Source organism: Pan paniscus, chromosome 3 (genome assembly GCF_029289425.2).
Source record: "Pan paniscus chromosome 3, NHGRI_mPanPan1-v2.0_pri, whole genome shotgun sequence".
NCBI lineage: Eukaryota > Metazoa > Chordata > Mammalia > Primates > Hominidae > Pan > Pan paniscus.
Genome location: NC_073252.2, coordinates 53141616 through 53164578, shown reverse-complemented (window position 1 = coordinate 53164578; position 22963 = coordinate 53141616). Strand labels below are relative to the sequence as shown.

Sequence of the window (22963 nt, the reverse complement as noted above, 5' to 3'; positions counted from 1 at the left end):
TGACTCAAAAATAAAGTTTATTTCTCACTTACATCATTTTTAGGGCAGTTTTTAAAGACAGGCAGGCAGCTACTTCCCATGCAGTTATTTAAGGAACAAAGCTGATGGCAGCTCTGCCATCTTTAACACATGGTTTTCATATCATCAAACAGCTTGCCAGAAGGGGAAAGATCACGGTGATGTGCACGTGAAACATTTTTATAGACCAGGCATGGAAGTGGTAGACAATACTAATGCTCAAATTCCAGTGGCAAAAAATTTCATCACATGATACATCTAACTGCAAGGGAGGTTGAGAAATGTAGCGGAGCTGTGTGTCCAGGACGAAGGGAGGAATAGATTCTGGTTAACAGCAGTTCATCTTGGCCATAGCTGTAGATATACATTCACTTTATTTGCACATGGGGAGCAGAAAGCTGAGAGGTTTTATGCATGAAGACCTCCATTTTCCTCATGGTATAGAAAAGGATGCCATTCACTGAGTATGAATATGTACGAGAGAGAAAGAAGCATGAATAAAGTTCATGCATCAGGGCAATTGGGAGAAGCATATAGGATTGCCATTTGGCCAAAGGAACCAACTTATTTTGAAAGTTTATGGTGTCACCAGATCAAACCACTCTGTTATTTTCTCCATGAGGGCACAGTACCCTGGGTGTTTAGAAACAGGAAAGGCAGGCGCTAGACTGTTCCAGGGTTGAGGGTTGGCAGGTGGGGGCATGAAAATTAAGATTTTGGAAGAAGGAAGTGGTATGGATGAATAGTGAAGGAAGTCAGCTCAGAAGGGGCCTAAGAGATAGGGAGAAAAGGTTTGAGGAGGTCTTGGTGGGGTTGAAAAGCAGGCATAAGGGGAGTAAGTGAATATGAGAGCTAGAGGGTTAGGACATTGTGAGCAGAATATCAGTTATTCCCAGGTCTTGAGGCTTGAGGTTTCTAAAGTGGAATAGTTTGGGAGTGATGACAAGGTTCAGAGTGTGACCACATGAATGAAGCATGGTGGAGGGGAGAGGCATATTGAAGATGACGATACCATAGAATGGTGAGACCAAGTGTTGAATGAGTCTTATACAGGGATACAGAGTTATCTAGGATGGAGAGGACAACAAAAATTGTCTAAGTCCTTAGTACTGTGGTATGAGGAACACTGATGGCATTCTGCCAGGAGTATTTGCTCTGCTTCTCATAAACACATAGTGATGAGGAGCAAATAGTGTAATAATGTAGTGATTTACACATGTGGGTCATGTTCCAGACCACACTTCTTTATCAGATCATCAGAACAAGTATGGGAAGTGTGTAGAACAGAGATCATTACTGTTATGGATGAAATGTTTGTGATCCTCTAAATTCACATGTTGTACATCCTAACCCCCAATGTGATGGTATCAGGAGATGGGGCCATTGGGAAGTAATTAGCTTATGAAGGTGGAGCCCTTATGAATAGGCTTTGTACCCTTATAAAAGAGAACCCACAGAGTTCCCCCACCCCTTTCTGCCATGTGAAGGCACAGTGACAAGACAGCTGTCTATGAGCCAAGAAGTGGGCCTTCCCTAGACACCAAATCTGCCAACATCTCGATCTTGTACTTCTCAGCCTCCAGAACTATGAGGGATAAATGTTTGTTGTTTAAGCCACCAAGTCTATGGTATTATGTTAAAACAGCCTGAACAAACTAACTCAATTATCTTGCAGAAAGCAGCTCTCCTTGCTATTAATAAGTCTGTATTTCTTGTAGGATGTTCTGATGAGCTTATTCTTTGCCTTCCGTCCAAACCTCTACTGTGGATGTGGAGTGATATCACCACTCAGGAAGGTGGAACTGCCCAGTGTTAATCATCCAGGTCAGTGGGTAGATCCCCAGGTGATATAGTTTGGATGTTTATCCCCTCGAAGTCTAATGTTGAAATTTGATCCCCAGTGTTGGAGGTGGGGCCTCTGGGAGGTATATGTGTCATAGGGGTAGATTCCTGATGAATGGCTTGGTGCCTTTCTCATGGTAATGAGAAAGTTCTTGCTCTATTGGTTCACACCAGAACTGACTGTTAAAAAGAGCCTGGCATCACCTTCCCTCTCTCTTGCTTCCTTTCTCACCATGTGACACACTGGCTCCCTTTGCCTTCTGCCATGAGTAAAGGCTCCTGAGGCCTCACCAGAAGCTGAGCAGATGCTGGCACCATGTGTCTTGTACAGCCTGCAGAACCATGAGCCTAATAAACCTCTTTTCTTTATAAATTACCCAGTCTCAGGTATTCCTTTATAACAATGCAAAATGGACTAACACACCAGGTGAAACCATAGCAAAGGTAGAATGTAGAAATGCAGGAGAGAAAACCAGGGGGCTTTCCAACCCTCTGTCCTCACTGTCCTTTGTTCAGGTTTGGATTTCCACAAGTCTAGACATTCTGACATAGCAAGGGAAATGCATTTTCATGCTGAACTACAAGCTGAAGTTGGGGATTCTAATTTATGTGCCAGACAATCTAATGATATGGTGCTTCCTGCATTTACTTCCCTTCTCTTATTTGAACCTTTATTTATTTATTCATCAAATATTAATTGAGGGTCCACCAGGTGTATGCACTTTTCTGAGGCTGGGAACACAGTGGTAAACCAAACAGATAAAATCACTGCTCTCAGAAAGTTTACATTCTAGTGAGAAAGAAACAGACAATAGACAGAAAATAAACAAGGAAATATCAGTAGCAAAAAATGCTCAGATGCAAAAGCCAGCTGATATGATAGAGGCTGACTAGAGAGCTATTCTAGCAAGGACAGGCAAGGAAGGCCTTTGTTAGAACATAAAAATAAGCAGAGACCACAACGATGAGAAGAATGCAGCCAAGTGAAGATGGGGAGGAGGGAACAGGATGGAATGAGCCTTCCAGACAGAGTGAACTGCTGAGGTTACATCAGAAATGAGCATGGTTTCACCTCTGATTCTTTTGATAAAGATAGATAGATTAGGTAGATAGATAGATAGATAGATAGATAGATAGATAGATAGATAGATAGATAGATAGAAAAAGAAATAAGCTTGGTGTGTTTGAGGAACAGAAAGCAATCCAGCCTCGAATCTGGAGCATGATGAGCAAGGAAAGTGTGGGGTGAGGTCAGACAGTAAGCAGGATCTGGGTCTTGCAGGGCCTAATGGGGTTAGAGTTTCAATCTAAGTGTGATGGGAAGCCATTAGACGTTTATAACCAAGAGAGTGACACATAATTTATGTAGTAAACAGACCATCTGGCTGCTGTGTGGAGAGTAGATTGTAGGGGATATTAAAGTAGGAATAGAAAATCCAGCTGAGAAACTACCACAGAAGGGGAGGTAAGAGATGGCAGTGGCTTGGAATATTAAGGCATCAGATGTGGAGAAAGATTGAGATTCGCAAAATGTTCCAGAGGTAGAACTAAGAGAGTTTGCTGATGGATTGATTTCTTAGGCTGTTCTTACATTGCTATAAAGAAATACCTGAAACTGGATAATTTATAAGAAAAAGTTTAATTGGCTCACAGTTCTATAGGCTTTACAGGAAGCATGGTGCTGGCATCTGCTTGGCTTCTAGGGAGGCCCCAGGAAGCTTCCTATCATGGTGGAAGGCTAAAGGGGAGCAGGCACCTCAAGTGGCAAAAGCAGGAGCAAGAGAGTGGGAGGGTGAGGGGGGTCCACACAACCTTTAAATGACCAGATCTCGCGAGAACTTACTCACTATCATGAAGACAGCACCAAGCCATGAGAGATCCATCCCGTGATCCAATCACCTCCCACCGGCCCCCACTTCCAGCACTGGGGATTACAATTCAACCTGAGATTTGGGCGGGTACAGATATCCAAACTATATCAATTGGATATAAGTTTACCAAGATTGAGAATGTTGCAGGAAGAACTGGTTTGGGAGCAGGAAGTCAAGCATCCCATTTTGGAAATGTTATATTTGAATGACCATTAGATATCTAAGTAATAATCTAGAGCAAGCAATTGGACATATAAGTCTGGAGCTCAGGAGTAGGTCAGAGCTAGGGTATAAATATGAGTCTTTGGCTTTGAGGTGGTATTTTAAAGCCATGGGATTAAATGAATGTATCTATGGAAGAAATCTAGAAAGAGAAGAAAAAAGTCCTACGTCCAGCTCCAACATGAGGGGTCCATCTTTAGTAGTATCTTGCATAAATATTATAAGCTGTCTCAACCATACTATGGCAATGAGAGAAACTGTAAAATCCATGCTTTGTACCCCTAAAGCCAGTTTGCTGATTGTGGCTCCAGCAGACATTAGTGTGAGTAACCTTATACCCCAAGAATAAGGTTAATTTTAAGGTCTGGAGTAAAAGACTTTCCTCCCTCTTGTGGAAAGTCTTCCTCTGTTACCAACTTTAGAACATATGGGTTTAAAATTTTTTAAAGGCATCAGCAGGTTTTCTATGTGTATCCTGATTTTACATGTGGAAAAACCAAGTTTCAAAGTTTAATGGTGTCTTAGCCCATTCAGGCTGCTATAACAAAATACTATAAATTGGGTGGCTTTTAAACAATAGAAATTTGTTTCTCACATTTCTGGAGACTGGGAAGTCCAAGATCAAGGTTGCAGCAGATTTGGTGTCTGCTGAGGACCTACCCTCTGGCTCATAAATAGTACCTTCTATATGAGTCTTCAGTTGGTGGAAGGGAAAACTCTGGTCTCTTCAGCCCCTTATAAGGGCCCTAATCCCACTCATGAGGACTCCACCCTCATGACCCAATTACCTCAAAAAGGCACCACTTCCTAATACCATTACATTGGGATATTTGAATCAAGTTGACTTCAAATCTATTTTCATTCTTCTTTCAGCTTTCTGTAGTAATTCTTGTGTTCTTCCTGAGTAACTCTATCGCCTCAGATTCAATCGCTGCTTATATTCTTATGATTCCCAAATATATATGTATAGTTCACCTAGAAAAAGCATAGACTTTCAAGCAATTTTGTCATCTCGGCTCTGTTCCTATCTCCTTAAATTTGGCCAATTTCAAACCTCTCTGGGCCTCAGTCTGTTCATTTGTACAATGGGGGAATTAGATTAGTTGATTCTGAAGTCCTTTCCAGTGCTCACATTCTGATTTTAAATTTGCTGCTTCTTCTAATAATGTTAATAGTAATAATGACATTTATTGCATATGCAGTGCCAGACATTGAGCCAAGTGCTTTACAGGTGTTAATATACTTAGTACTCCTAATAGCATCCTATGAGATAGGAGCTATTATTATTTTTATTTTATAGTTGAGGAGACCAAGATCCAGATAATGTAATTTCTCGCTATTTTGTAATGAATAAGTAAGTGGCAGAGGCAGGATTCAAACCCAGAGGGTTTTAGTCTGGAGTCAGCATCACTTAGTTCCAGCTCTGTACTTGTTTCTCTTCAAAGACCCTGAACCCTGTTCTGCCTTCTCACCTTAGCCCGACTTGACTTCTGCCCCTCAAGCGCAGATCCTGACTTCTTGTGTTACCTCTTTCCTGTCTATCTTTATCCTCTTTCTCCCCTATCTCTCCTGGCTATTCTTTCCTTCCTACACAAAAGAAAAGAAAAGCAAAACCAAAAAAGAGTGCCTCCCTCAGCCACTGCCTTAGCCCAGCCTCATTATTCTGTGCAGATGTCCAGATGTCACCTCCTCCCAGGGATCTTTGCTGAACTCCTTGGCTAGGTCAGCTTTCCATCTCCACGTACCTCCAGGCATTTCCACTGGGAGAAAGTTAGGTTTGAGATGCCCATTAGACATTAAATAGAGATGACCAGTGTCTGAACTGTGTTGCCCCCTCATCCAGAACAGGGGCTCATGATGGTGGGATTGTGTTTGGTTCACCACTAGCAAAGACTTTGTTGTGAAGAGGACTTGGAATAACAAAATGTATTTGTTTCATGGAGCTGCTGTAATGCAGTATCACAAACTGTGTTCCTTAAAATAATGGGAATTTATTTTCTCACAGTTCTAGAGTCCAGACATTGGAAATGGAAGTGTTGGCAGGGCTGTTCTCCCTCTGGAGACCCCAAGAGAGAATCCTTTTCCTCTTCCAGCTTCTGACAGCTGTCTTCATTCGTCAGCTTCCTTGGCTTGTGGCCACATCACTCCAATCTCTTGCTCCATCTTCATGTGGCCTTCTTCTCTTCTCCTGGATTAAAGATAAACTAAAAATAAGATCCTTAATTTAATTATATCTGCAAACCTTTACCTTTTCACAAATAAGATAGCATTCACAGTTCTAGTGATTTAGACATGGACACATCTTTTGGGGGCCATCATTCAACTCGCTATACAAGAAAACTGAAAGAAGTTCAGGGATGTCCTTCTCCAACCCCTCCCCTTCTCCCTTGAGTCTGGCTAAATTAAATTTCCTTCAAGATTCAGCTCAGCTGTCACGAAATCAAGGGAGTCATCCTTGACCCATACCCCCAGTCTCAGCACGTGTTCCTCCTATAATAATAATAGCTGTTGTATATTCAACACTGTTTTAAGGGCTTTATGTGTATGAACTCATTAATTCTTGCTGCAAACCTATGGGTAACCTCATTACTATCCTTATTTTACTGAATCCTAATAGTCTGTTGTGTTGTCTCTGTCCCCTACTAGACCTCCTCCAGGGCAGAGACCAACCACTTTTTTATCTCTGTGCCCCTAACACTCACCGCAGTACATCCAGGCTCTCTAGGAAGGCGGATGGGTTGAATAAATGACTGAATAAGAGATAGTTTGGTAATAGACTGGGGACACTTTTGAGTATCAAATTAAGACATTTGGAGAAATCCATCTCTGAGATCATAGGAGGCCAACAGAGTTTTAAAGCCAAGAAGTGATAGAAGGTACCCCTCTTTCAAATATATCCTCTTCTTGGGAGAAATCACATCAAATATTGTTTTAATTACATGTAGTTCTACCTGGGCCTTTCTACCACACTTTAGCCTCATATTTCTTGCTTCTTACTGGGTCTTTCTTGGCCCTAAATCAGCATGTCCAGACTAGCCCTCATTATCTTTCCATTCTACCAAAGTCATTCTTCCTACATTACAGAGCTCACAGGTGTTCAACTAGACCATGTGAATTTATCCCAAGCACTTACCTCACCTGCCCTGCCAACTCTATCTTCTGAACTTTATCTCAGATCCATTCCCTTGGCCACTGCCGCATTTTGGGCTCTTGCGTCTTTCACCTGGACTATTGCTGTAGCCTCCTTATCAAACTTGCTGCTTTAGTCTTTTCCAACTCCAGTCCATCCTCTATTGTACTGCTCATCTTATAACCCTAAAAGCCAGATCAGATTATATTACTCTCTTGATAAAACAACAAGCAAACAAACCCCAAAACAATTTTGCAATGGTTATTCATTGCTTACAGGATCAAGATCTTCAAGATGTAGCTATGTCTTAATTCATCTGGGCTGCTATAACAAAATATGATAAACTGGGCAGCTTCAAAGCAATGGAAATTTAATTCTCACAGCTCTGGAGACTGGAAAGTCCAAGATTAAAATGCCAGCAGATTCAGTGACTGCTGAGGACCCATTTTCTGGTTCATAGATGGTGTCTTCTAGCTATGTCTTTACATGATAGAAGGGGCAAGGTAGTTCTCTGGGTTCTCCGAGTGCATAAATTCCATTCATGAGGGCTCTGCCCCCATGACCTCCTAATTCCATCCCATTGGTGATTAGGTTACAGAATGTGAATTTTGGGGGGATACAAACATTCAAACCATAGCAAGCTACAACCTAGTTTTTCTCCCTATTCATGAATCATTTGCCTCCTTGGTGAAGATTAATTTAGTTAAAAGTAGATAATATAATCTGTAAATCCACTTAACAAGCATACAAATAGCAATAAAGTTATAATATATACTGAAATCATTTCTTACAAAGAAACCATAGATTAAAGATAATGCTGAACTCCAAGCCCAAGCAAACAATACTGCAAGCCCAGGGGATTGGCACATACACCTAGTATGTGCCTTCAGCAATGTTAAACTTAAAACAATAACTGCCTAGCCATATCTGAAAATAATTGATCTGCAAACTTTAAATTATGGAAAATGCCATTTATAATAGAAATTTACATGATCCCTCTTTAATGATGAGCTCCTCCTTAAGCATATACAGTCATGTGTTCCTTAACAGGGTTATGTTCTCAGAAATATGTCAGGAGATTTTGTTTTTGTGAAAACATCGTAGAGTATATTTACACAAACCTAGATGGTATGTATAGCTTACTACACATCTAGGCTATGTGGTATAGCTTATTGCTCCTAGGCTGCAAGCCTTTATATCATGTTACTACACTGACTAGTAAGACAGAAAACAGTAGCACAACAATAAGTATATGTGTGATAGAAATTTTTCTGCTCCATTATAAGTTTATGGGACCACCATCGTATATGCAGTCTATTGCTGACTGAATCATCATTATGTAGCAATGATTGCTGATATACATATAGACAAATTTCATTTATGTTTCCTATACACATAGCCCAAAAGTAATTTTATATAATATTTTTCATAATTTTGTGCATGCAACAGATTTGACTGTGACTTGCACATATGTTTAATATATATTAACACATATATACATGTTATATATTTTAAATGTATACATACATTTAATTATATATTTTAAATGTATACATACATTTAATTATATATTTTAAATGTATACATACATTTAATTATATATTTTAAATGTATACATACATTTAATTATATATTTTAAATGTATACATACATTTAATTATATATTTTAAATGTATACATACATTTAATTATATATTTTAAATGTATACATACATTTAATTATATATTTTAAATGTATACATATATATAATATATATAATATATATAATATAATATATAATATTATAAATTAAATTAAATGTATGTACTATATATTCATATTTTATATATTTATAGCCATATAATATTCATGTTCAATATTATATTCAATATAATGAATATATATATTAAAAAAGTGAAACAACCCATCAATCTCTCTTTCTTTCTCTCTCTCTCTCTCTCTCTCTCTCTATATATATATCTTATTTAATTTTAAGTAAGAAGATGAGACTTCTTTAAGACTAAATAATGCCAGGTTGGGATATTTTAAATGTATACATACATTTAATTATGTATTAAATTAAATGTATGTACTATATTAAATTAAATGTATGTACTATGTACTCATATTTTATATATTTATAGCCATATAATATTCATGTTCAATATTATATTCAATATAATGAATATATATATAAAAAAAGTGAAACAGCCCATCAATCTCTCTCTCTCTCTCTCTCTCTCTATATATATATATATCTTATTTAATTTTAAGTAAGAAGATGAGACTTCTTTAAGACTAAATAATGCCAGGTTGGGAGAGACATAGCTACAGGTTATTGGGAGAGAACCAGACCTTCCACCGATTAGAAGTTGAGCATTCCTTATCCAAATATCTGAAATCTAAAATCCTCCAAAATCCAAAGCTTTTGAGCACAGACCTCATACCACAAGTGGAAAATTCCATATCCGACCTCATGTGACAAGTTGCAGTCAAAACATTGTTGCATGCACAAAATTATTTAAAATATTATATAAAATTACCTCAGGCTATGTGTTTAAGAAACATAAATGAAATTTATGTTTAGACTTGGGTCCCATCCTCAAGATATTGCATTATGTATATGCAAATATTTCAATATTCAAAAAAAAATTTGAAATCCGAAACACTTCTGATCCAAGCATTTTATGTAGGGATACTCAACTTGCAGCAGTCATTCACCATTCCTCCCTACCCCCAGCCACCAGTAATCTACTTTCCTTTATTATGGATTTGCCTATTCTGCACATTATATATAAATAGGAATCATAAACTATATGGTCATTTGTGATTGGCTTCCTTCATGTTTTCTTCAAGTTTCAACTATGTTGTACCATGGATCAGTAGATCATTTCTTTTTATTGTCAAATAATATTCCGTTGTGTAGATATACCATATTTTGTTTATCCATTCATCTGTCAATAGACTGACGGGCTGTTTCATTTTTTGGCTATAATGAATAATGCTACCAGGAGCATTCATGTAGAAGTTTTTGTGTGAACATATGTTTTCATTTCTCTTGGTTATACACCTAGGAGTAGAGTTGCTGTGTCATTTGGTATCTCTATATTTAACCTTTTGCAGAGTCGCCACACTGTTTTCCATATTCGTAGCACCATTTTACATTCCCACCAGTAGTGGATTCAAGAGCACCAGATCTTACATTTTCACTTATGAAGGAACCAAAACTCTCCTCTAGGCTCAATTTTTTAAAACCTGGGAAAGGATTTTACTTCGCCTGGCCTGTGACCAATGCAGACCTGTTTTCTCATCTCTGTAGCTAGAGAAGGGTCACCTAAGAAGATGGCCATCTAACACATGGGTGTGGGAAGGAGTTTCCCTGGAAAAGTGATATACTGGGCAGACAAGAATAGATGTCTGCCACAGAAGCCTAAAAGTTAAGGATAGCACCACCCCTTAAGGATAACTGTAAATGTGTAGGAGCAATTGTAAATGTGATACAATGACTGGGAGGGTAATAATGGCATTTAGATAGTGTCTTGGACCCGGAGGTATAAATGTCCTGAAATATGCAAGACAGTTCCCATTCAATAAAGATTTGTCCGCCCAAAGGCCAACAGTGCTCCAGTTGATAAAATCAGTTCTGTAATAATAAACTCCCCATTTTTCAGTTGGCAACATGTCTATCCAAAATAAAGATTTTATTTCCTAGTCTCCCTTTGCAGCCAGATGTGGCAGTGTGATTAATTTCTGGCCAATGGAATGTAAGCAGAAGTGTTGTGTGCAACTTTTCACAAGGATCCCTGCAGAGAGAGGTTATGCCCTTCTTTTCGCCTTTCTTCCTCCAACCCCCCAAACACTAGCTGGAATGCAGATATGATGGCTGGTGCTGGAATAGTCATCTAGATTATGAATAAAAACTCCACTTTGAGAAATAGTGGAAAAACAAGATGGGAGGAATCTGGATATATGATGATTGCAGTCATCCCAACTTCGGGCTGTCCCTGGTTAGGTGTGAAACAAACTTCTATTTTAATAAGGCGCAATTTGTCTTCTATCACTTTTAGCTGAACCAAATCCTAACAAATCTAACCATATACTATGTGCCAGGCACCTTCTCCACTGTCTTACTTGTATTCTCATTTACTATTCATACTTTCCCTGTGCCCCCCATAAACCACAATGCATACAGGTCTGCCTGCTTGCAAGCCACAGTACTCTTGATGCAAATATGTATTGCAACAAATAACATTTATTGAGCCCTTACTATATGCCAAGTACTGTCTCATGAAAGCACTTTATATGCATTAACTCAATGATTTCCCATCAAACCAATAAGATAAGTACCCTTACCCCCACCTCATTTTGAGATGAAAACACTGAGGCTCAGAAAAATTAAGTAACTAGCCTGAGTTCACCTAGATTTTACATGAGAGACACTCTGTCTCCAGAGCCCCTTTCTATAACTATGCTGCCCAGATAGCAACAAATTAACAAAACCCAGAACAAACTGATAATGATAAAACTAAAGTGACTGTAATTTACAATTAATAAGCAAGAAGAACTGAAATCAGAACCTAAACTACCTCAGTATAACAGTGACGATGATGATGATGATTATGATACATGATAAGAAAGTGGCCTTTTGAAATTTGGAGAAAAACCAACTATCTGCATATGTGCATTGGCCAAGCATTTTTCTGGCTGCTGGACTTTTTAGTAGAGTGCAAAATTAGAATTCTAATCCTTAAATATGTGCCAATTGTAGTATATAGAGACCAAATTTCAATAACTTACTAATAAATACTCGTTAGCTACATGTAAAAAGGAAGGTCTGTGGAATCACACATCATTCAGATATATGAATAAAGATGTGCATTTGTTGAAATTAATGTACAGTCTGTCAGGAGGGCCTATGGACCTTACTTTGAGAATCATATTTATAAAATGCTGTATGTGAAATGAAGAATCTTGTGTTAAAGCCATAGCCCTCTGTTTCTATTCATATATGAGAGATATATATCATAACTATATTAGGGTTCTCTAGAAGGACAGAACTAATAGGACACACACACACATACACACACACACACACACATATATAAAGGGGAGTTTATTAAGTATAAACTTACACAATCACAAGGTCCCACAATAGGTCGTCTGCAAGCTTAAGGAGAAAGGAGAGCCAGTCTGAGTCTCAAAACTGAAGAACTTGGGAGTTGGATGTTCGAGGGCAGGAAGCATCCAGCATGGGAGAAAGATGCAAGGCCCATCTCGGCTTTTCACATTTTTCTGCCTGCTTTATATTCGCTGGAAGCTGATTAGATGGTGCCCACCAGATTAAGGATGGATCTGCCTTCCCCAGTCCACTGACTCAAATGTGAATCTCCTTTGGCAACACCCTCACAGACATAGCCAGGATTAATACTTTGTATCTTTCAATCCAATCAAGTTGACATTCAGTATTAACCATCACAATACCAATTTGAAGCTTAGGGCATTAAATGTTCTGAGATGATTAAATTCAATGAACACTGATTGTATACCCACTACTTGTGACTGCATGGCATCAGGGATAAAATGATGACTAAAAGTGATCCTTGCCCTCCAGAAACTTGTAATCTACTAGAGGAGACATCAACAAGACAAGTATAACCCAAGGGCAGATGTGCCATAATAGAGGTATGTTCTAAAGGAAGAGTGAGGAGAGTGATTATTGATGTCTCTGGATATCGGAGAAGGCTTGAACTATCATTAGGATTCTGCCAAATGGAGAAGAGAAACCAGACTGAGAGACAAACAGCAACAAAACACAAATCTGGCCAGGTGTGGTGGCTCACCCGTGTAATCCCAGCACTTCGGGAGGCTGAGGCGGACGGATCACCTGAGGTCAGGAGTTTGAGACCAGCCTGGCTGACATGGCAAAACCCCATCTCTACTGAAAATACAAAAATTAGCTGGGCATGGTGGCGATGCCTGTAATCCTAGCTACTTGGGAGGCTGAGGCAGGGAGAATTGCTTGAACCCGGGAGGTGGAGGTTGCAGTGAGCAAAGATCATGCCATTGCACTCCAGCCTAGGTGACACAGTGAGCCTCCGTCTCAAAAAACAAACAAAAAAAGGGACAAAGTTATGGAAAAACTGTAACAGGCTTAAGGAGTGCCAAGTAGTTGAGGGCAATTTATTTACAGGCATATCTCAGAGATATTGCACATTCAGTTCCAGGACACTGCACTAAAGCAAGTCACACAAATTTTTTGGTTTTCCAGTGCTTTTAAATGTTATGTTTACAGTATACTGTAGTCTATTAAGTGTGTGATAGCATTATGTCTAAAAAAAACAATTTACATACCTTGACTAAAAAATGCTTGCTGCAAAGATACTAATGATCATATGAGCTTTCAGAGAGTCAAGATCTTTTTGCTGGTGTAGGTTCTTAGTGTTGAAGGCTACTGACTGATCAAGGTGGTGGTTGCTGAAGGCTGAGTTGGCTGTGGCAATTTCTTAAAATAAGACAACAATGAGGTTTGCCACATTGATTGCCTCTTCCTTTCACAGAAGATTTCTCTGTAGCATGTGATGCTGTTTGATAGCATTTTACCCAGAGTAGAATGTCTTTCAAAATTGGAGTTGATCCTCTCAAAGTCTACCACTGCTTTATCAACTAAGTTCATGTAATATTCTAGATCCTTTGTTGTCATTTCACCAATGTTCACGGCATCTTCATCAGGAGTACATTCCATGTCAGGAAACCACTTTCTTTGCTCATCTATAAGAAAAAACTCCTTATCTGGTCAAGTTTTATCATGAGATTGCAACAATTCAGTCACATCTTCAGGCTCTACTTCTGGTTCTCTTGCTATTTCATCACATATGCAGTTACTTCCTTCACTAAAGTCTTCAACTTCTCAAAGTTATCCATGAGGGTTGGAATCAACTTCTTCCAAACTTCTGGTCATGCTGATATTTTGATTTCCTCCTATGTATCACAAATTGTTCTTAATGGCATCTAGAATGATGAATTCTTTCCAAAGGTTTCCAGTTTACTCTGCCCAGATCCATCAGAGGAATTACTATCTATGGCAGCTATAGCCTTCCTGCCTGCTTCTTTCCTTCCTTCCTTCCTTCCTTCCTTCCTTCCTTCCTTCCTTCCTTCCTTCCCTCCTTCCCTCCTTTCTTCCTTTCTTTCTTCTGGGTCTGGCTCTATTGCCTAGGCTGGTGTACAGTGGCATGATCTTAGCTCACTGCAACTTCTGACTCCTGGGCTCAAGCCATCATTCTACCTCAGCCTCCTGAGTAGCTGGGACTACAGGTGCATGTCACCACGCCTGGCTAATTGTTGTATTTTTTGTAGAGATGAGGTTTTGTCATGTTGCCCAGGCTGATCTTGAACTCCTGAGCTCAAGTGATCTGCCCATCATGTCCTCCCAAAGTGCTGGGATGTGAACCACTGCTCTGGCCATGAAATATATTTCTTAAATAATAAAACCTTAAAGTCAAAATTACTCCTTGATCCATGGGCTGTGGAATGGATGTTGTGTTAATAGGCATGAAAACAACATTAAGCTCCTTGTACATCTCCATTAGAGCTCTTGGTTGACCAGGTGCACTGCCAATTAACAATAATATTTTGAAAGGGATCTTTTTTTCTAAGTGCTAAGTCTCAACAAGGTACTCAAAATATTCAGTAAAGCATGCTGTAAATAGATGTGCTGTCATCTAGGCTTTGTTGTTCCATTTATAGAGGACAGGCAGAGTAGATTTAGCATACTCTTAAGGGCCCTAGGATTTTTGGAATGGTAAATGAACATTGGCTTCAACTTCAAATCACCAGCTACATTAGCCCCTAACAAGAGTCAGCTTGTTCTTTGAAGCTTTGAAGCCAGGCATTGACTCCTCTCTAGCTATGAAAGTCCTAGATGGCATCTTCTTCCAACAGAAGGCTGTTTCATCTACATTGAAAAATTGGTTTTCTAGTGTAGCCACCTTCAATCATCTGAAGTAGATCTTCTGGATAACCCGCTACAGCTTCTATATCAGCACTTGCTGCTTCACCTTACATTTTCATGTTATGAAGACAACTTCTTTCCTTAAGCCTCATGAACCAACCTCTGTTAGCTTCAAACTTTTCTTCTGCAGCTTCCTCACCTCTCTCAGCCTTCATAGAATTGAAGAGAATTAGGGCTGTGTTCTGGATTAGGCTTTAACTTAAGGAAATGTTATGGCTGCTTTTATCTTCTGTCCAGACCAATAAAACCTTCTCCATATCAGCAGTAAGATTGTTTTTCTTTCTTATCATTTGTGTGTTCACTGGAGTAGCACTTTGAATTTTCTTCAATAACTTTTCATTTGCATTCACAACTTGGATGTTTGACACAAGAGGCCCAGCTGTCAGCTTGGCTTGCTTGCTCTCTCTCTCTCTCTTTCTCCTTTCCCCCCTTTATTTCTTGCTTTATACAGACAGAATTTCACTCTGTCACTCAGGCTGGAGTGCACTATCATAGATAGCTCACCACAGCCTCAAACTCCTGGGCTCAAGGGATCCTCCCACCCTAGCCTCCTGAATAGCTGGGACTATAGGCATGTGCCACCACCCCCAGCTAATGTTTTATTTTTTTACAGAGACAAGGTCTCACTTTGTGGCTCAGGCTGGTTTTGAACTCCTGGCTTCAAGCAATCCTGCCACCTCAACCTCCCAAAGTGCTGAGGTTACAGGCATGTTCCACTGTACCTTAGCTTTCTACATGCTTTTCCCACTAAGCTTAATCATTTCTAGCTTTTGATTTAAAGTGAGACATGAGACTCTTCCTTTCTCTTGAACACTTAGAGGCCATTGTAGGGTTATTACTTGGCCTGATTTTAATACTGTTGTATCTCAGGGAATAGGGAGGTCTGAGAAGAGAAAGAGAGATGGAGGAACAGCTGGTCGGTGGAACAGTCAGAACACACACAACATTTATCAATTTCACCATCGTATATGGGTGTGGCTTGTGGTACCCTAAGACAATTACAATAGTAACATCAAAGATCACTGGGCTGGGCACGGTGGCTCCTGCCTGTAATCCTAGCACTTTGCAAGGCCAAGGCGGGCGGATCACCTGAGGTCAGGAGTTTGAGACCAGCCTGGCCAACATGGTGAAACCCCATTTCTACTAAAAATACAAAGATTAGCCAGGCATGGTGACAAGCGCCTGTAATCTCAGCTCCTCATGAGGCTGAGGCACGAGAATGGCTTGAACCCAGGAAGCAGAAGTTGCAGTGGGCTGAGATCATGCCATTGCACTCCAATCTGGGCAACAGAGTAAGACTGTCTCAAAAACAAACAAAACAAAACAAAACAAAACAAAAAAAACCCAAAGATCACTGATAGTGGATCACCATTACAGATATAATAATAATGAAGAAGTTTGAGAAATTGTGAGAATTACCAAAATGTGACACAGAGACACAAATGAGCACAAGCTATTGGAAAAATAGCACCAATAGACTCGTTTGATGTATGATTGCCTGCCACAAACCTTCAATTTGCGGAATATGCAATATCTGTGAAATGCAATAAAGCAAAGCCCAATAAAATGAGGTATGGGCCAGGAATGACATCTCATGCCTATAATTCCAGCACTTTCGGAGGCTGAGGCAGGAAGATTGCTTAAGCCCAGGAGTTCGAGACCAGCCTGGGCAACATAGGGAGACCTCATCTCTACAAAAAATTAACATTTAAAAATTAGCCACATGTGTTGTCTTACACCTGTGGGCCCAGCTACTCAAGAGGCGGAGGTGGGAGGATCACTTGAGCCTGGGAGTTTGAGACTGTAGTGAGCTGTGATCATACCGCGGCAGTCCAGCCAAGGTGACAGAGAGAGACCCTGTCTCAGAAAAAAAAAAAAAAAGCATGCCTGAACTTTAAATTACATGCATGTACTTCTATTATAATGTTATGTACATTATTAAAGCAAACATATAGAAATTATACAAGGAAATAAGGCAAAAAAAATTGTAAAGATATTGCTAATCATAATGGATTCTCCCACTATACCCAGCTAATATAACAAGCCTTAGTGGGATGTGTTTGTTTGTTTGTTTGTTTTTAGACTGTCACCCAGGCTAGAGTGCAGTGGCATGATTTCAGTTCTCTGCAATCTCCACCTTCTGGGTTCAAGCAATTCTCCTACCTCATCCTCCCAAGTAGCTGGGATTACAGGCATGCGCCACCATGCCCAGCTAATTTTTGTATTTTTAGTAGAGACAGGGTTTCACCATGTTGGCCAGGCTGGTCTCGAACTCCTGACCTCAAGTGATCCACTCCCCCCTCGGCCTCCGAAAGTACTGGGATTAGAGGCGTGAGCCACTGTGCCCAGCCCCTTAGTGGGGTTTTGCTATGGACTAGCGATGTTGTAGCTGTTGTAATGTTGTAGCACAACTCATTACTCATGTGTTTGTGGTGATACTGGTGGTAAAAAAAGAAACCTGTGCTGCCAGTTGTATAAAAGTCTAGCACATACAATTATGTATAGCACATATGCCTGTTATTGATAATAATACTTGATCATGTTACTGTTCTATGTATTTATTATACTATACTTTTTAGCATTATTTTAGAGTGTATTTCTTCTACTTATATGTAAAAAATGTTTACTGTAAACAGCCTCTGGCAGGTCCTTCAAGAGATATACCAGAAGGAGGCATGGTTATCATAGGAGGTAACAGCTCCATGCATGTTATTGCCACCAAAGACCTTCCAGTGGGATGAGATGTGGAAGTGGAAGACAGAGATATTGATCATCCTGCACCATGTGTAGGCCTAGACTAATGTGTATGTTTGTGTCTTAGTTTTTAACAGAAACATTTAAAAAGTTAAAAAAAATTTAATAGAACAAACGTATAGGATAAGGATATAAAGAAAATGATTTTGTACAGATGTATAATTTGTATTTTAAGCTAAGTATTATTACAAGTCAAAAAGTTTTTAAAAATGTAAAAGTTTATAAAGCAAAAAAGTTACAGTAAGTAAAGTTAATATATTGTTGAAGAAATAAAAAATTTAAAAATAAATTTAGTGTAGCCTAAGTGTGTAGCATTTATAAAGTCTACCATAGTATACAGTATACAGTAATATCCTGGGCCTTCACATTCACTCACCACTCACTCACTGACTCACTCAGAGCAACTTCCAGTCCTGCAAGCTCCATGTATGGTAAGTGCCCTATACAGATGTGCCATTCATCTTTGATACAGTGTTTTATTGTACCTTTTCTATGCCTAGATATGTTTAGATACACAAATATTTGCCATTGTGTTACAGTCACTTACAGTATTCAGTACAGTCACATGCTGTACAGGTTTGTAGCCTAGGAGCAACAGGCTATACCATATGGCTTAAGTGTTTAGTAGGCCATACATACCATCTAGGTTTGCATAAGTGCACTATACTCGGTGATGTTCACACGATGACAAAAGTCATCTAACAATGCATTTCTCAGAATTATCCCTGTTGTTAAGCAACGTGTGACTATAATACTACTATACTGCCAGTGTATCACCTTGAGAACAAGAGACATATGACTGTGTACTTGATCTTTGTCTCTGGTTCCTCCTAAAACCTTTGGAATTTCCGGAGTGATAGGAGTTTCTTATCATAATAAGCTCCTTTTAACCATACCTGAATTTACGCTAAGGAGGTGACTCAAGATAGACTTTTAGATAGTTTCAAGGGAGGGGCTGGTTATGTCAGGAAGACTTGGCACATAATTAGAAGGTTGGAGCTTTCAGTCCCTTCCCTCCATATCTGGGGAGGGGAGAGGGACTGGAGACTGAGACCAATCACAATGGCTTAATCAATCAATGGTTTAAACAATGGTCAGTGGTTTACTCAATCGTGCCTACATAATGAAATCTTGAAGAAAACTCTAAGGAGATTCAGAGAACTTCCTGGTTGGTAAACAGACAATATAAGCAGGGGTTGGGGACATGGCACGCCCCCACTCCATGGGACAAAGGCTGCCGCCTCCTCTCCCACAGACCTTGCCCTATGCATCTCTTCCATTTGATTGTTTCTAAGCTGTATCTTTTATAATAAAATGGTACTTGTAGGTATAGCACTTTCCTGAGTTCTGTGAATCATTCTAACAAATTATCAAACCTGGAGGGAAGTTGTGAGAATCCCTGAATTTGTAGCCAAGCCAGTTGGGAAGATGTGTGGGTAACCGCTGGGACTGCATCTGGCATCTGAAGTGGGGATAGTCTTGTGAGATTGAGTCCTTTACCCTCTGGGGTCTGCACTACCTCTGGGTAGTTAGTTTCAGAATTGAATGGAACTGCTGGACATCCAGTTGGTGTTGGAGAATTGCAGGGGCGTATGGGGGAAGTACTTAGCATTTGCAAAGTGGGCCATTATCTAAAACATTTGAGACACTGCAGGAAAGTACTCAGTACAGAAACATTAGACCTTGAATATAGATAGAGGGTAGCCGTTGTGCTACTTTGAGGCATTTCTTCAAGTGAGAGATAAAAATATTGACATTTTTAGACTGGAGTCATACATACAAATGTTTTCTTGGCATACTTTTCAAAAGACACGTTCTCTTCTTAGTAACCTTATCAAAGATAATGAGGCCTGTTTACCCAAAATTATTTGGCAGCAAATCTGTCTGAAGGCTCTCTTTTAGCCATATGGCATATATCTCTCCATCAGGAGAAAGTTTGCAAGGATCTTGAAACAAACAGCTGCTGCTATCTAAGTAAGTGTGAATGCTGGTATGAATGTGACACATTATATTTCCTTCAATAGATATTTTTATTACATTGATTCTTTTGAAAGAGTTCATTATTTCCATACTTTCTCTGAACCTTCCTTTCTCTTTGGCCTCCTACTTTTTTACCCTCCATCCCCAGATAGGAAAAGGACATTCTTAGAAATTCACATACACAATGGCAGAAATACTCAAGACTTTAAAGGAATGAGAAATAGTCCATTATGAAAAAAAAACTACATCATTTCAAGATGGGAATAAAAGATACTATTACCTGATGTTTAGGGTAATGAGTAGGGAAAAGAGAGACTATACTTTTAGATTTGGACAAGGACAAAACTCAAAGTAATTCATGTGGCATATATAACCTAGATATTTGTAAAATGAGTATAAATAAAGAGTGTTTTTAAACAACTGCAAAAATAATGAAGAAATGAGCTAGTCAATGTGTGTGGATACAGGGTCTTCCTTGTGAGCAATAATATCGTTTAGGATATTGTGACTTTTATCTTACTAAGTCAGAATCCCCACATATAACATTAATTTACAAGTTAAATTTTTAATAAAAGACTTCTTTCACTCGTAGATGCAAGCAGTGAAAGCAGTATTTTTAGTATTATTTCAAATGAGAATATTTACTGTACTTCATTGAATTAGTTCATTAAATCATGGTAAAAACTGTATAATGATTTTTTCTTCATTTTAAGAGACTGCAATTATAGTCTTATGATAGGTATTTATAGACTGCCTCTTGTGCTATAGAAAACATCTTATGTCACCTACTTAATATTTTAAAATGACATGAATCTCTGTTCATAACACCTTCAGGAAGTTGTGAACATGAATAACAGTGTGCAGATAATTTTTAGTTTGCTAATTGAATAACACTTTAATTCATCCAAAGTGGTTCCTAGAGACTATAACAGTAAGTAGTTCATTTATTTTTAATTGCTAATTTAATTTCAGCTGTAACACTTTCATTTAGGGGATGACTTCATAGTAGAAAGTATTTGGCAGCAAGAAGAGAAATAATCAAATATGTAACAATCTTCGAGATTCCATGAAGCACAGGGCTTATGACACTATTTATAAGAAATGAGGCCATTCTGTAACTTTAACTTTCAAATGTAACATATATTACATTCATAATAAAATAAATATGTACCTTTTATTTTCCTAACGGGTTAAATGTATTTACCTAAAGGGCTGTGCATTGTAGTTGAAGGAGCATGGTATGGAAGTTTAGGGGTTTGATTCTATGCCCTGCTGTGAAACCATCTAGCTCTGTGATCTCAGCCTTACAAGTTAGTGTAGCATTTCTGGATTTCAGTTTCCTATCCTAGGGAACAAACTCAAGAATCCCTAATGCACTTCCCAGCTCCAAATTTCTGTGATTCATTCCATAACTTTCAGAGATACCTACAATGTTAACATGTTTTAATAGTTGTACGAGCACGGGATTGTAGTCACACCAGACGGATCTCCAGTTCTGCCATTTACTTCATTGTAACCTTTGGCAGATAATTTTTCTGAATTCCAGTTTATTCAACTTTAAAACAGGGTTAATGATAGGAGAGCAGACACCGTTGATGTCCTGCTGCATAGCGGCTCGCTCCGCTGCAGCTACAGGGGACAGCTCCATGCCCTGTCAATGGTTCACCACTGGGCCTGCTGGAGTCTCCTTCACTGCCCCTGGGCTTTTTCAGATGCCACAAGAACTTGTACAGACCAGAAGTACCAAAGATGTAATGCCCTCAGGTGAAACCCTCCACCAGTGAGAGACAGAAGCTTTCTGACCCTCAATGGGACAATTCAGAGGCACAGGTCACACAGTTCTTCGGGGGGTCCTCAGTGGGATTGAGGCACATAGCAGTAATCTGCTCATTAATTCACCCTGTGTTTGTGAATTAATCTCTCACTCCCCTGTCTCATTTTTCCCACTACATCACTGTGCTTCCTGGGATCACCTCCCAAATAAACTACTTGTAGACAATTTATTTCTCAGGTTTTGTTTTTGGGAAACCCCATTTGACAATTGCTGTGATGATTAATTGAGAACATAAAGCACCTACTAGGTCCTATAATAAGGCCCCAACAAATATGATTATTATATCTGACAAATGAAACAGAATTTCGTGGTTCTAGGTAATATTTAGGTTGTATTTCTATAGTTAAGTGATGCTTACATCCTGCTAAAGCATATTTCATACTGTTCTGAGGTATATCAGATGCAAAGAAAATTTTGTAAGTGGGGAAACTTTAGGTATGATTAAAATTTTGTTATAGAAAAATATTTGCTAAGATGTTTCTTTTTTTTAAGTTCCTCCTTTCTCCTTTTTATTGTTTCATACTGAAGTCATAATTCTATTTCTATATGAAACATTAATTGAGTACTATTTATGGAAGAAATAAGTAGAAGAGTATTAGTAATATAAGAGACAACCTGTGCCGGACACAGTGGCTCACGCCTGTAATCCCAGCACTTTGGGAGGCCGAGGCATGTGGATCACTTGTGGCCAGGAGCTCGAGAACAGCCTGGCCAACATGGTGAAAACCCATTTCTACTAAGAATTATGAAAAAAATTAGCCAGTCATGGTGGTGCATGCCTGTAATCCCAGCTTCTCAGGAGGCTGAGGCATGAGAATCACTTGAACCTGAGAGGTGAAGGTTGCAGTGAGCCAAGATCAAGCCACTGCACTCTAGCCCTGTGACAGAGTGAGATTCTGTCTCAAAAAAAAAAAAAAAAAAAGAAGAGGCAAGACTACTGCTCAATGATTCTACAATTGTTCAATCATGAATGGGTCATTTATTTGACATTATCTAATATGATAATTCTAAAAGAAGAATATTATATACTTTGTATTTCTTTCAGTGCTGGGATTGAATTCTTTTAATCATTTCTTAATCTATACCTTTCCTAGGCAAATGCATTTTAAAAGTATGTTGTTGTTTGTTAATATGTCACTACTCAGTTTAAAATGCATTCTTGGCTTGTAGGAAATTCCATATATAAGCACACAGCTTATCTGAAAGATCTTTGAAAATGATGAAATGGAGCAGAATGAATCTTATAGCAAGCAGCAGTAGGTATCTCAATACTATCTCTTCTTAACTGCACATCCTAACAGAAAAGACCACTCTAGCATTTTGT

The 22963-nt window shown here is 39.0% G+C and overlaps 1 long non-coding RNA gene across 1 annotated transcript in view; it reads right to left on the bottom strand.

Moving 5' to 3' along the window:
* Nucleotides 1–22963, bottom strand: part of LOC134730190 (uncharacterized) — a 31382-nt gene continuing 8419 nt past the window's right edge. Inside the window, exons 3-4 of the long non-coding RNA XR_010111857.1 lie at nt 7087–7268; nt 1–6141 (exon numbers count right to left, since the gene is read on the bottom strand). This is a non-coding gene — a long non-coding RNA (uncharacterized LOC134730190). The remainder of the gene's footprint in view (nt 6142–7086; nt 7269–22963) is intronic.